Here is a 15,129-nt window from a genome sequence, read left to right as displayed (position 1 = left end):
AGCCACCTTGCCCAGGGGTGGGACCATTTATGGAGGGAGCTCTCCCCTCCCCCTTCAGGGCGCCCTGTCGTGTCAATTACCGGAAGGGACCAAAGTGAGGCTCTGGATTTTCCCCAGGTAAGCTGGCATGTAGCAATCCCTGTCCCGGCCCCGGGAAAGGGCTGGGTTATTCAGGAGCCAAGCAGCCTGAGCCCAAGTGACTGACAGCCCTTGACTCAGAGCCCTGCAGGTGCCTTCGCAATCTCGCCTGCCTCCTTTCCTGGGTTCCCTGCTTCCTCCTAACCTTCTCTCTTAATCTGGTCTCTGTCCTGATGCCGAGTGCTGATCTCCACCGGCGCTGGGGAGGGGCTGGTGGCTGGGGGTGGGGGTTGTGAAGGGCATGGTCTATGGGGTGCGTTCTGTTCCCCCAGATTCTCCTGAACAGACCCTATCGTCCTGGGACCTGGGATTTTCCCAGTTTTGCCCCTCACTCCAAAGCACGTGATCCCCTGGGGCAAACGCTGCTCCCAGAGGGAAAGCTCCTGAATTGGGCACCTTGAAAAGCAGCCACCTGAGATAAGGTTACTCAGCTGGCTCTGCCTGAAAAGAGCAACTTTGAGACGCTGTCCCAGGGACCTTTCTCAGCCTTCAGGGACAGCGTTGCCCTTTACAGAGATTGCTTTGTGTAGTATTTCAAAGAGGGCAAACAAAAACAAATTATCCAGCGGGTTTATGGGAAATTCTAACCCTAACAAAGGACTCCACTTTGCAAGAGTAAGGCCTAGAAAGTAAACTATGAGGAAACCTCTCGGCTTGGCCAGGGAGGAGAGAATTACTCTAATGCTGTTTACCAGGGCAGCAACTTTTTCTCAGAAAGCTCAAAGGATTTCATCTGATTCAGGTCAGAGAGGGTGAAATCGGGGCACACAGATGAACCAGCGGAGAGTCAAAACCTGTAGCCCGTGTGCAGCTCCTTTGTCCTCCATCCCCCGACGTGAATTTCCCACTTGCAACGGAAATACCCTCCGAGAAGTCTGGGCAGGTAAAGCAGAGGAAAGCTCATGAGGGAGGTGGAAAGGTGGTCATGAGAAAGCATTAATGAATTTCATCTGGCTTTGTGTTGAACATAGCACAGGCTGGTATGTGTGTGTGCGTGTGCGCCCTTGCGCAGACGCGCATGCGCGCGCGCATGCGCATGCGCTCCATTAGTATTAGGTACACACAACTAGGTGTGAATTAAAGGTTAAAATGAAGGAATTACTGGCTGTCTCAGACCTAGAAGAGAGGTGAGGCAAAGGGACATATAACCCTCTTTGTAAAAGGATGAGCTGAAAAGCGAATCTAATCGCATGTGCCCAATTATCAAATAGAAATTAAAGGGACACGCCAAGGGGTGCCGCAAACAAATGGTGACTGTGGGACTAGAAAGAGAATAGGAGTCTTAGGGATAAATAGATTATGGGGATATCAAGACAGAGGTGGGGGGGTGTAGAGGAAACAACTAGAAATTCTCCCTGCCTGTTATGCAGTCAAGAAACATCTGGCAACTTGGAGAGCTTAGAGCATCAGGGGCATAACATTTAAAATAGAAGGTATTTGAGAGAAAATATTGTTTGTTTATTTGAGGGATATTTTCCCATTGTCGTGCATCTCTTGCCATTCTCTGCCTCAAACTCCTTTTTTTTTTTTTTTTAAAGATTTCACCCATTCATTTGACAGACAGAGATCACAAGTATCTCTGCCTCAAACTCTTAAGCTTGCATGCCGTTTCTCACCTCTGGGCCTTTGCTCATGTTATTTCTTCTGGAAATTCCCACTCTACTCATTTGAGTAACGACTTAGTCTTAGGTGTCACCTCCTCCAGGTCTTTCCACATGGTTGCACCCCAATTAGGGCACACTGGGCTTGGATGCCTGTCCTCTATAGTCCTATGAGCCCCACACTCACACTACATCATGTGAAATTATTTGCTTATGATCCTCTAGACTGCCGGTTCTCCAAGGGAGGGCAGGGAAACAGTCCTAATCATTCCTGTAATCTCAACACCTCGAACAAAACCTGACCCACACTGGCACTCAGTAAATGCTTATTAGGAGATTTGACTCAGAGAGGCCATCTAACAACTCTGTGGTCCAGAAAGGGAAAGGACAACTGGTTTACCATCCACCCCCAAGAGATCATAAAATACCGGGACTGCATTTGCTTCTCTTGGGTTCTGACTTATTAACTAACAAATTGTATTTATGGATTTTTTTAAAATTTATATGAGACTCGAAAGAAGTATAGAAGTTGATTGGGTAGGGGCGCCTGGGTAGCTCTGCTGGTTAAGTGTCTGCCTTCCACTCAGGTCATGATCTCAGAGTCCTGGGATCGACCCCTTCATGGGACTCCTTGCCCAGTGGAGATCCTGCTTCTTCCTCCCCGCTCCCTCTGCTTGTGCTCACTCTCTATCAGTCAAATAAATAAATAAAATCTTGAAAAAAATAAAACAAAACAAAAAAGAAGTTGGGTGGGCATAAGAGACAGGGAACAACATAAATCCAGTCACAGGGGTATGAATGAGCAGGATGTGGGAGAATATGAGAAGAGTCTAATTGATAGGCTAATAAGAAATAAGGTTGGAGAGAAAAACTGTGGCCATTTATGTGCCTCAAAATCTAGGTCTAAACCTTGGTCTAGCAGGCAATAGTGAAATGATTGTTAACTTGGGAATGACACATAGTACACTCTACTTCAGTTGTGCAAAAACACCTCAAAATTATAATTAACGATCTCCATGCACTGAGTTGTGCAATGCTGGAGTTTTAACTGTGGGTCAGCTCTTCCAGGACACCCACACCACAACCATGAATCTGCTTAGCTGTAAAAAAGAAAAAGAAGCATGGACAGTAATTTAAAAATTTATTTAGTATGTGGCCAGCAACTAAAGATCATTTATAACTGTGATTTGGCCAGGAAAAAAGTTAAGAACCAATCCAATAGTTATCTCCCACATTCTTTGCCCTTAGTACTAAGAATCCATTTATGTCATTATTCGTATAAGTTCCTCTGATATTTTTAGTCACAAAAATAAATGAGACTCATTACCTAAAGTTTTCTTCCTGCTATTTGGATATGAAAAGTTTGCACTAATCAGTAGGTCTTTGAACAATCTCACAAACCCAGTGTCTTACTAAGCAACGGCACTGTTCTGTAGCCTTCTCCCAGAAGAACCCCCATTAAATTTCACCAGCTGAACGACTTAAGAAATGCAACCCTACTAGTCTATCAACAGGAAAAAGAAATAAACATATATTTTAAAAATCCTATCATAATAAATGTGTGTATATGAATTATCCCTTCCAGGTCTATCATTTCAGGGGCTCCTGGGTGGCACAGCTGGTTAAGCCTGTGACTCTTGGTTTCAGCTCAGGTGGTCATCTCAGGGTTATGACATCGAGCCCCACATTGGCCTCTGTGCAGAGTCTACTTAAGACTCTCTCTCCCTCCGACGGTCCCCACCATGCTTTCACTCTTTTTCTAAATAAATAAATAAATAAATCTTTTAAAAAAATTTAAAGTCTATCATTTCAGACATTAAACACTTGATTAAAAAATTAGACTCTAGAGGCACGTGGGTGGCTCAGTCAGTTGAGTGTCTGCCTTTGGTTCAGGTCATGATCCCAGGGTCCTGGGATCAAGTCCTGCATCGGGCTCCTTGCTCAGTGGGGAGTCTGCTTCTCCCTCTCCCTCTGCCCTGCTCATGCTCTCACTCTTTCTCTCTCATACTCTCTCAAATAAATAAATCTTTAAAAATTTTTAAAAATTAGACTCTACCCATAGTCAAAACAAATTAATAAGTAATTAATAAATTATTTCTTTAAAAAAAGTTTCTTTCAATTCTAGGAAACAAGACTTAGGAAAGACGACGCATTGCATAGATGTCCTTGCTGACAGCTGTGGAGGTAATAATTCTCTAGCTGGAACAACTAGTGAAGGGGCAGAAAATACACACTCCTTTCTTACAGAATACTAGAGGGACCATGCCAGAGAAACTTGAAAGAAAACGATAGCTCTTGGTGAATAATTTCATGTGGGTGCTTTCTAAACAGGAAAAGTTCATCTGTCAAATTTCATCATTTTTTAAGTAGACTCCACATTCAACATGAAGCCCAACTCAGGACTCAAACTCAAAAACCCTGAGATTAAGACCTGAACTGAAGTCAAGAGTTAGTCACCCAACGGACTGAGCCACCCAGGCACCCCAAATTTCATAATTTCTATATTCACTGTGGCATACCATACACATTTTCATAAGTATTAAGTATACAAATCATAGGTGTACAGCTTGATGAATTTTCATAAACATAGCACTCCCAGGCATCGAGTTCAAGTTCAAGAAACAATAGTACCAGAACCTCAGAAGACCCCTCCTTAACCTCCTCAAGGTTACCAACGATCTTGAATTTTTAACCCCATCAATTATTTCGGACAGTTTTTGAACTTCATATAAATGGATATTTTTGCACATACCCCTTTATGTCCCATTTCTTTGGGCTCAACAATATATTCTGGAGCTCTAACCGTACTGTAGCATAGACCCATAGTTCATCTATTGTCATTCTGCATGGTATTCCAATGTATGACTATACCACAATTTATTGATCTATTTTGCTGATGGACATTTGGGCTGTTTTCAGATGGGGGCTGTCTTGAAGAGCGTGGCTCTGAACTTTCCTGTAACAGGGTCTTCTGTGTGTATTTCTGTTAGGTGTAGACCTAGTGTGGATGTTCTGGGTCACAGGATACAGCTTATTTGTCCTTAGCAGATGTTGCCAAACACTATTCCAAAGTGATTTTCCAATCTGCATTCCCTCTAGCACTACCATATCGACTTTAAAGGCCACGTAGAATAGAATGGTTTTGTGGAAGAAGGAGAAGGAAGACGGAAGGAAGCGGGCATGTGATGGGAGAAGAGGAGAAATGCGTCCTGGGCCAGGTACTGTGTTAAGTGAATCATCTAATTCTCAGAGAACCACTTTGAGGTAGAAACACCCATTCTACAACCACAGAAACAGAGGCCCCGAGAAGCTAAATGACTTAAACGACTATTAAGTGACAGGTCCGATATCTGAACCCAGACTATCTGACTCTCCAGTTGATTATCCCAAACCACTTTATTGTAAGGACATGAGCACAAAGTGTCGGAAAATGCTTTATCTGTGGAATTCCTGCCACAGAAGACTTGGCACTCCATCAGCAGAAAGGATGAATTGGAACAATTAGGCATCATTTGATCCTCTATCCGTTAGAACAGTCCACCGAAACGAAACCTTTTAAGCTCATCTTTGGGAAGATTGAAGAAGTTTTCCATATCGCCTCCCTGAAGGAGAAATCATGATGTAGATAATCATGATTCCCAGCTGAGTCTCACTGTTAATTTGCAAGGGTCACCATCGAGAGATTTGGATTCAGCTGATTCATAGTAAGGCTGATGTGTAATGTTCAGTGTTCAGGGTGAGGGCTGGGTTTCAGTAGCTAGAGCTTAGAAGCAAAAAAAAGACATGCAATGCTCTTTCTGTAACAACAAACACAGAAGACTTGGAGCCTGTGGGACCAAATCTCATGCAATACAGCTTTTTTTTTTTTTAACATCTTTAACCAAACCACTACTTTAAAAAAAAGATATTTATTTATTTATTTGAGAGAGAGTGAGCACGTGAGAGAGAGAGAGAGAGAGAAGGACCATGAGTAGGGGGAGGACAGAGGGAGAGGGAGAAGCAGTCCCCCCCCACACACTGAGCAGGGAGCCTGATGCAGGGCTCGGTCTCAGGACATGACCAAGCCTGAAGGCAGATGCTTAACCGACTGAGCCACCCAGAAGCCCCTAACCAAACCAATGTTTAATATGAGAGATACCTGAATCAAACCAGGCAATAGAGCTAGTGTGACTTTTTTTAGGTCTTTATTTATTTATTTATTTTGTGCATGTGAATAAACAAATCAAGAATTTTCTCTCCTAGGATATACAAGATCTTTCTTCACTACATCAGCATCATTCTTTCCAGTACCCTGAATCCATTGGCCATGTAGCCACTATAGGTTCTCTTTAAATTGTTAGCAACAATGAATAAACCTTTTAATTTGACCTACTTATCTGATACTATTGTCATGATGCATTAAAGGAAAAAAATATTTAGGGCATTCAGGCCCTTTAGAGATCCAGGTGCCCAGTCTTTTGCTTTCCCACCCAAGGAAATCAATCATTCACTTCGTATGAGCCACAGAATCATTGCTTTTGTTAACTTGTTAACTAAAAGCAAGCATTAAGAAAAATCATGTCATTGTGGGACCTATCTGAAATCTACGTACTAAAATCCTTTAAGAAGATAAAATGAATTCAAAAACAGTTATGTTAATACTATCTCTCTTCATGTGCAGGATTTTTCAATATTTTATTCTAATTAAGAAAGATCAAATTGGGACTTGTTACATCTTCTAAGGAACGGGAGGAGGAAGTATGATGAGCAACACGGGTCATGTGTACAAAATACAGCATTCATTTTTTTCTCGCTTGGCTGAGGTCCTTTAATGTGAAAGTGATGTGCGGTAGAATGTCCAATATGTGAACCATAGAATGGGATTCTTTTCCTCCTTCACCAATACAGCAATGTTCTAGCTTCTTTTGCTAAAAACTGCCATCTGGAGGGCTTGCTGAGACCGTCTTCATCTATGGACTTTCTTTTATTAATGAATGTCATAGCAATTAATTTGTCTTTTATGACCATCAAACAACACCATCACTAACAACAATAACGTTACTGTCTCCAAGAATAATAATAACCACAACAGTAATAATATCAACTACCTTTTGTTTGAGTAGCTGCCATATGCCATGTGCTTTATGTACATTCTCTTCAATCCTTCCAACAACCCTACCAAATAGCTACTATTACTATCCCCATTTTTAGAGATTAATAAACAGGCACAGAAGGGCAAAATAACTTGTCCAGGGGTCATAAGGTTGGAAGATCTAGGGACAGACATCCAAACCCAGTTCTATTAACAAAATCTCCATCTTACCTCAGCCTTTCTGGATTATTCTATAACTTCTTTTCCTCTCCCCAACATTCCAACCTTCTGCCGTTTATTTCTATTATCCCTTTCTTTACCCCTTATCATGGCTAACCCAATCCTTCATACAAATTATATTCCCATTCTTGACCATTTCCCTCTTTTGGTTCCTCCCCTCTCAATCAGTCTCTCTCTAAAACACAAACGGGTTAATCAGTATTCATCATCAGTCTGAACAGACAACACCTTAACACCTGCCAGATATCTCACTTCTCCAAGCTGGGAATCTCTTTTGGGAGACTGCCGAAGAGAGGTGGGGTGACTCAGTGTATAAGTCAATTGGATCAGTTCCATAGGCTTCCTACAATCAGAGATCAGTTCATGAGACCAAGACCAAGACCTCTGCCATTACCCGTGGGAGGAAGGGCTTATAAATAAAATAGAGTCCAGCACTATAATCTTTTTTCTTATAGTTATTAACATAGTGGGGGTATAGCCACCAGTCACTGGTGGTTAGGATTTCAGGCTCCCCAAGACCCAGTGTTATTGGGATACTGTTGTTTTCAGGGGTAAGTGTAGTGACACACCTGTTTCGTAATTACACAACACCAGTCAGTTCCTTAGTGGGTTACAAACTGACTCATCTGTTTAGATCTTCTGTGTCTAGAAATGAAGAGAGCTATATGATTAAGACTTAGTGGGAAATATTATTGAAAAGTGCAGGAAAAATGAAAACACTACCTCTTACATACTACCTTTCTGTTCAGTCATTCTACCAATGGGAGTGGCTCATTCCAATGCAGCATACCAAGTGAACAAGTTGCATTGAGTATTAGTCTTATTTTCCTAAATAGTTAACAGAAAAACACTCAGGTTGCTGTTGCATAACTTCATGATGAAAAAAAAAATCTGTGGGGCTAGAAAAATGGCGACATTTCCAGATTATACAGGTACTAAATCCTATTACCTATTCTTTTTTTTTTCCTATTACCTACTCTGACTAGCATGTCCTTTAGGAAATAGAAAAAATAATCATACGGATATCCAGTTTATTGAACAGTGTTGTGTACACATGTAATTTTTTTTCTGATTACTGCTTTTAATGATGGTGTGTTGAGTCTCCATTTCCTGAACCTTAAAAATACCTCAGGAGTAAAACTGTCACTATAGACAACATGATATTATGTACTAAAAAAAAAAACTAAAGATTCTCCCGCCCGGAGAATTGTTGAAACTAAATAATAATAATAATAATAATAATAATAATAATTCAGTAAAGGTGCAGGATAAAAAAATCAATATACAAAAATCTGTTACTTTTCTATATAATCATGACAAACTATCAGAAAGAGAAATTAAGAAAAAACTCCTAGCTACAATTGCATCAAAAAGAATAAAATAGGGGCTCCTGGGTGGTTCAGTGGGTTAAAGCATCAGCCTTCGGCTCAGTTCATGATCCCAGGTCCTGGGATAGAGCCCCGCATCGGGCTCTCTGCTCAGCAGGGATCCTGCTTCCCTCCTCTCTCTCTGCCTGCTTTCTCTGCCTACTTGTGATCTCAATCTGTCAAATAAATAAAATTTTTTAAAAATCTTTAAAAAATTTTTTTAAAAAGAATAAAATACCTAGGGATAAATTTAATCAGGGATATAAAAATTCTGCATAGCAAATAACACGGAGGACATGGGGAGATGGAGAGGAGAAGGGAGTTGAGGGAAATTGGAAGGGGAGGTGAACCATGAGAGACTATGGACTCTGAAAAACAACCTCAGGGTTTTGAAGGGGTGGGGGTTGGGTGGTTGGGGGAGCCAGGTGGTGGGTATTAATTAAGGAGGGCACTTATTGCATAGAGCACTGGGTGTGGTGCAAAAACAATGAATACTGTTATGTTGAAAAGAAATTTTAAAAAAAATTTTAAAAATTCTGTACGCTGAAAACTATAAGATGTTGATAAAATAAATTGAAGAAGACACACATAAATGAAAAGATATTTCATGTTTATGGATTGGAAGAATGGACATTGTTAAAATGCCCATACTACCCAAAATAATCTACAGATTCAGTGCAAACCCTATCAAATTTCCCATGGCATATTTTCACAGAAATAGAACAAACAGTCCTAAAATTTGAAGGGAAGCACAAAAGACCCTGAACTGCCAAAGTAAACCTGAGAATGAAAAACAAAGCCAGAGGCACCGTAATCCCTGATTTCAAACCATATTACAAAGCTATAGTAATCAAAATAGTGTGGTATTGGTATAAAAAAAATGCAAGAATCAAAAGAACAGAATAGAAAGCCCACGAATAAACCCATGCATAAATGGTCAATTGATTTACGATGAAGGAGGCAAGAATATACAATGGGGGAAGGACAGTCCTTTCAGTAAATGGTGTTGAGAAAACTGGACAACCACATGCAAAAGAATGAAACTCTTACATCATACACAAAAATTTACTCAAAATAGATTGAAAGCTTGAATGTAAGATCTGCAACCAGAAACTCTGAGAAAAAAATATAAGTAGTAAGCTCCTTGATGTCAGTCTTGGTGATGATATTTTAAATATCAAATGACATCAAGAAGCAAAAGAAACAAAAGTAAAAATAAACAAGTGGGACTATGTCAGACTATAAAGCTCATGCGTAAGGGCACCTGGGTGGCTCAGTCTGTTAAGGGTCTGTCTTCAGCACAGGTCATGATCCCAGGGTCTTGGGATCAAGTCCCACGTCTCTGAGCAGGGAGCCTGCTTCTCCCTCTCCCTCCGCCTCCTGCTCCCCCTGCTTGTGCTCTCTCTCCTTCTCTCTGTGTCAAATAAATAAATAAAATCTTTAAAAATGAAATAAAATAAAATAATAAAAAGCTCATGCACAGCAAAGGAAACCATCAACAAAACCAAAAGGGAATGTACCGACTGGGAGAAGATATTTGCAAATTGTACATGTGTTAAGGAGTTAATATTCAAAATATATAGAGAACTGATACAACTCAATAACCAAACAACTTACTAACAAACAATCCAATTTAAAAATGGGCAGAGGGTCACCTGAGTGGCTCAGTGGGTTGAAGCCTCTGCCTTCAGCTCAGGTCATGATCTCAGGGTCCTGGGATCGAGCCCCAAGTCGGGCTCTCTGCTCAGCGGGGAGCCTGCTTCCCTCTCTCTCTCTCTGCCTGCCTCTCTGCCTACTTGTGATCTCTGTCAAGTAAATAAATAAAATCTTTAAAAAATAAATAAATAAACAAAATTGGGCAGAATATCTAAATAGACATTTTTCCGTAGAAGACCTACAGATGGCCAACGGACACATGATTAGATGCTAAGCATGACTAATCAGGGAAATGCAAATCAAAACCACAAGATACCACCTCACACCTGTTAGAATGGCTATCCTCAAAAAGAAAAGAAGTAAATGTTGGAGAGGATGTGGAGAAAAGGGAACTCGGTGTACTATTGGTGGAAATGTAAATTTGTGCCTCTTTGGAAAACAGTATGGAGTTTACTCAAAAAATAAAAATAAAACAGAACTACCATATGATCCAGCAATTTAACTCCTGGATATTTATCCAAAGAGATGGAAAACACTAACTCAAAAAGATATCTCTATCCCCATGTTCATTGTGGCATTATTTACAATAGCTAAGCTTTGGAATCAATGTGAGTGTTCATTGACAGATAAATGGATAAAGAAAATGTAGTATTGGAGGGCCTGGGTGAGGAATAAATCTTAACAGTTCTTGTTACAGGAAAAAAAATCTATTTGAACTATGTATGTTGACATACTAACTAGCCTTAGTGTTGTCATCACTTGGGAATTTATACAAATATCGAGTTGTTCAATTGTACGCCTGAAACTCATATTTATATGCTAATTATACCTCAAAAAACCAAACAAAACGAAACAAAAACCAAGGGCACCTGGGTAGCTCAGTTGGTTAAGCTGCTGATTTCAGCTCAGGTCATGATCCCGGGGTCCTGGGACAGAGCCCGCATCGGGCTCCCTGCTCCACGAGGAGCCTGCTTCTCCCGCTCCCTCTGCCTGCCACTCCCCTTGCTTGCGCTTTCCCTCTCTGTGTCAAATAAATTTTTTAAAAAATCTTAAAAAAAAAAAAACAAGTGAAGGACATATGAGGAAAAGCTCTCCAACACCTCAGGTATATAGCATTGCTCTCTGATCACCTTCAGGTATGAAAAGTCCAAAGTGATCCAACCCATTTTAAAACTCCAATTCGCTGCCTGTCTTCTCTTCACCTTCTTTCTCTCCTTAGTAACAGCCAGACTTTGGCGTAAGGGACTTGGAGCGGTAAGAAAATACGAGTGACTCTTGCTCCTCCCCTCTCTTTACAGAGTCCCTTTCTCCTGTGCAGCTCTGGAGGTGGGAAGAGATTCTGGGATAGTCTGCATTCAGCAGTCACCGCTTCCTTGACAATGAATGCCTGGCCATCCCTGCCCTTTGCCCAGGGGGGGTATCCAAACCCCAGGTGCGTATGACATCTTCTGGAACCATATGGATGTGGGGTTTCTCCTTGCACTCTCCTCTGACCTCCAGTTGCCACCTCTTCTAAGGCAACATCTGTAGTATGCTTCGGAGCCTCTGACTATGGGGAAATCTTCACCCACTGGCAGCCCTCTTGGGTAGCATCCTGGTGAGATGACTCCAGCCCACTTGCTTTTGGTGGCATCGGCTTGACCAGTAGGAAACCCCATACATACCTTCTATGCCAAACTGAGAGTTCAGGCTGCTCCTGACAGCACCTTCTCTTTGCCCTGTCATCTCTCTTTGATTATTTTCTCCTGCTGCTCAAAGCATCGGAAGGGACAGATCAAATGGTCCACTAGATAAGTGGAGGTTAAAAGAAAAAAAAATGACAGGCCAGTGTCCTCTTTTTGCCAAACTTGCAATTTCTGGGCAGTAGTTCTCTTGGAGTCCTCTCCACCCTACCCTGTCATTGGAACACATCTCCTCTTCCTCTTTAAGAAGAAAGAGGACCTGTGGTGGTAATCATTTCACAATATCTACAAATATTAAATCATGTTTCACACATGAAATAAACATAGTGTTATATTTCAATTATATCTCAATGAAAAAGAAATCTATTTTTTAAAGCTTTTATTTATTTGACAAAGAGAGAGAGAGAGAATGGGGGGGGGCAAAGGGAGAAGCAGTCTTCTCGCTGAGGAAGGGGGCCCTGGGGTCATGACCTGAGGCAAAGGAAGATGCTTCACGGACTGAGCCACCCAGGTGCCCCAGTGAAAAAGAAATCTATAGAAAATGAGGAAAACGATAATACTTCACACATAGAGCTTTTTACATCTAACTCCTCATGATTCTTGTCTCCGTTTGGCGAAAGAATCTAAAACACAAGAAGCATATGGTTCCCTCAAGATATATTTTCAAAGGTCCCCTGCGTGAGTGATATAGATCCAGGAACAAACCCTGGTTCCCTGATTCCCAGGCCCGTGGCATGGGTGGGAGCCAGACTCTAACACTGACCTCAGGGGCTCAGCCTTATAGTTGCAGCTGGACTGACAAGGAGACCCTGAGGACCTCCCTCACGAACTCTCCCTGGGCAGGGTTGGTCCAACACAGAGCAGCCTTATTCAGAACCTCATCCCACCGATGAAAGCCAAGTTCCGGTAAAGACGGGGTTATTTGGTGCATACTCTCCCCTAGGGGCTGTGGGTAAGCCATGCATAATGAGCTTGCAGTCCCTCTCTGGAGGGCATTAAGGAGTGGAAGAAAATGAAGAATCAATTGCGAATATAGATTTGAGCACTTGGAGGAGAGGAGTTGTTGGAGAGAGTTTCACAGGAGACTTATGATAAACCTTGACTGCAAGGATTAGAGCTTATTTGACAAGATAACTGTAATCGGACAAGAATGAACACGAAAAAGCTCAAATACAAGTCTGACTAGGGCAAAAGATTTTGCACTGGGGAGGGAGATTCCACGGCTCCATTCCATGGAATTACCAGACTGCAAAATTCACAGAGGGACCTTGTCTTGTTCACCAGGGTATCTTCCTAGTGTTTTGAAGGAAGCCTGGAACACAATGGGCTCAACTCAGTAGTTATTGCTCGCTGAGCCCAAGCATGGAGATCCTTGAACCTGGATTCTGTGCTGTAGGGAAGAAGGAGCCTTCAGAATTAGCATCAAGAACAAAACCACTTGAGCATTTTCCAAAGTGCCTTTAGAATTATTTTGAGGCTTATTTTGTATCCAGACTTCATCATCCCATACCCTTTTCCTACCCAAGGATATCTCAAAGTAAATACGAGCAAACCAGCAGTCTCCTCCCATGAAATAAGGCCAAAGAATGACCCAAGTAGTAGTGTTCAGTCTTATTTCTTTGACTGTCATCAGCATAGAATTTATGATAATATTTGCATTATTTCTTGTGGGTTGAAGATCCAGGCTCACATTTATCTGCATAGTGGATAGCACTGTACATCTGTATAAACTTCTGAAAAGCGATGTGGAAACATGTGTCAAAAATTTGAAGAATGTCCATAACCTTTGACCTGGTGTTTCTTCATTCTAACAATGGAGCTTAAGGAAATGAAGATACAAACAAAATTTAGCATAATCAAGCACAACTAATAACTAAGTTATTAAGAGTAACTAAGCATTCATGAATGTTTAAGTAAATTTTATGTTATTCAACCAAGAAAATTTCTGTTGTAGAATAATGACATAAAAATGTGAATATATACCCAGAGAGATTGGAAAAAGTCCGGAAAAAAAATTAGCTAAAATAGTAGAAGGAGATTTCTCTAGGCAATGAGAGGATTAATAATTTATATTCCAAATTCTCATGCATATTTTTATAATCAAAGAAAAACTACGCTTTCTGAATTTATTTCATAATCTATCTTTGCTTTTTATCTTCTCATACCTACTGCAGAGGCAAAAAAAAAAAAAGAAAAGGGAGAGAGGGAAGGAAGTAACAATAAATTCAATGCAACTTTGGAACATACCAATAGGTACTTAAGGACTATACCTGGGTACCCGAAGCCCATTCCCAGAGTGATCCTGCAGATTCCTCCCTTCCCCTCATGTTTCTGCCCCAGGATGACCGTCCATGCAAACAACAACAGGAATTTTTTTATAAAAGAAGAACAAAAACAAAAACAAAAACTACAGTTCAATTCAGATGGTCCTCTATTTTCTGATGTCCCAGGATCGGGAGAGAGTGGTATGTCTCACTCTGAGCCCAAGAAGCTTTTTGAATTCTAGGCTAAACCTCCATCCTTCTGCTTCCTGCCCTTAAAGTTGGTCTAAAAATTTTTTAAAAGGAAGTAAATAGAAGTTTTGACGATGTTTTCTCTAATTCCTCCCAATTTCATGGTAATTATGAGTATTAGGAAATAGGGCTACTATAGCCCAAATTGGCAGTTCCCTGCTGGCTAACTTTCTGCTGACATCATCAGGGTAATACCTGGGCAGCAGCAGAGAGGCTCTTCTCTGAACTCCATGTCCCATGGCCCCCAGCCTTTCCCCTTTCCTTCTCCATTGCCTTCATCCTCCACCCCAGGTCTACTGCTCACACATGTTCAGTCAGCCAATGACCAGAGCGTGGCAATTTCAGGGGATAAACCATACATAGATTAGGTAAATTGCAGGTACACAGGCGTATTATTTAAATTAGCACACACGGCTTACTTGTTAATTAGGCCTTAAAGAGGCTGTTGTTCTAGATTTTTCTCCAAGGCTGGACAGCTCGCACATTTGACCATCTTCTTCCCTGACAGACCAGAAGACTGACCCCTCAGGGCTGGGTAAAACCTTCAGGGGCTCCAAAACGGGATAGCAGATAGTATTTATTTTACCTGCTGATTATAAAAGTAGTATTTTTGTTCAAAAAATCATGAAATAAGACAAGTATAAAGGAAAGCAAAAATTATCTGTAGTACCTCCATCCGGGAATAACCACTATTACTCCATCTTATGCCTTATACATAGATATATATGTATGTATGTACATATAAACAAAATCAGATCAGTTTGATATCATAAAAAAAGTTTTAGATCCCATGCGTTACACCTAGTATTTTATTTTGAGCATGTTTTATGTGAACATCTCTTAAATGGCTCCATAGTGTCC

Source organism: Meles meles, chromosome X (genome assembly GCF_922984935.1).
Source record: "Meles meles chromosome X, mMelMel3.1 paternal haplotype, whole genome shotgun sequence".
In the NCBI taxonomy this organism is placed as follows: domain Eukaryota; kingdom Metazoa; phylum Chordata; class Mammalia; order Carnivora; family Mustelidae; genus Meles; species Meles meles.
Note: the sequence above shows the minus strand (reverse complement) of the source record.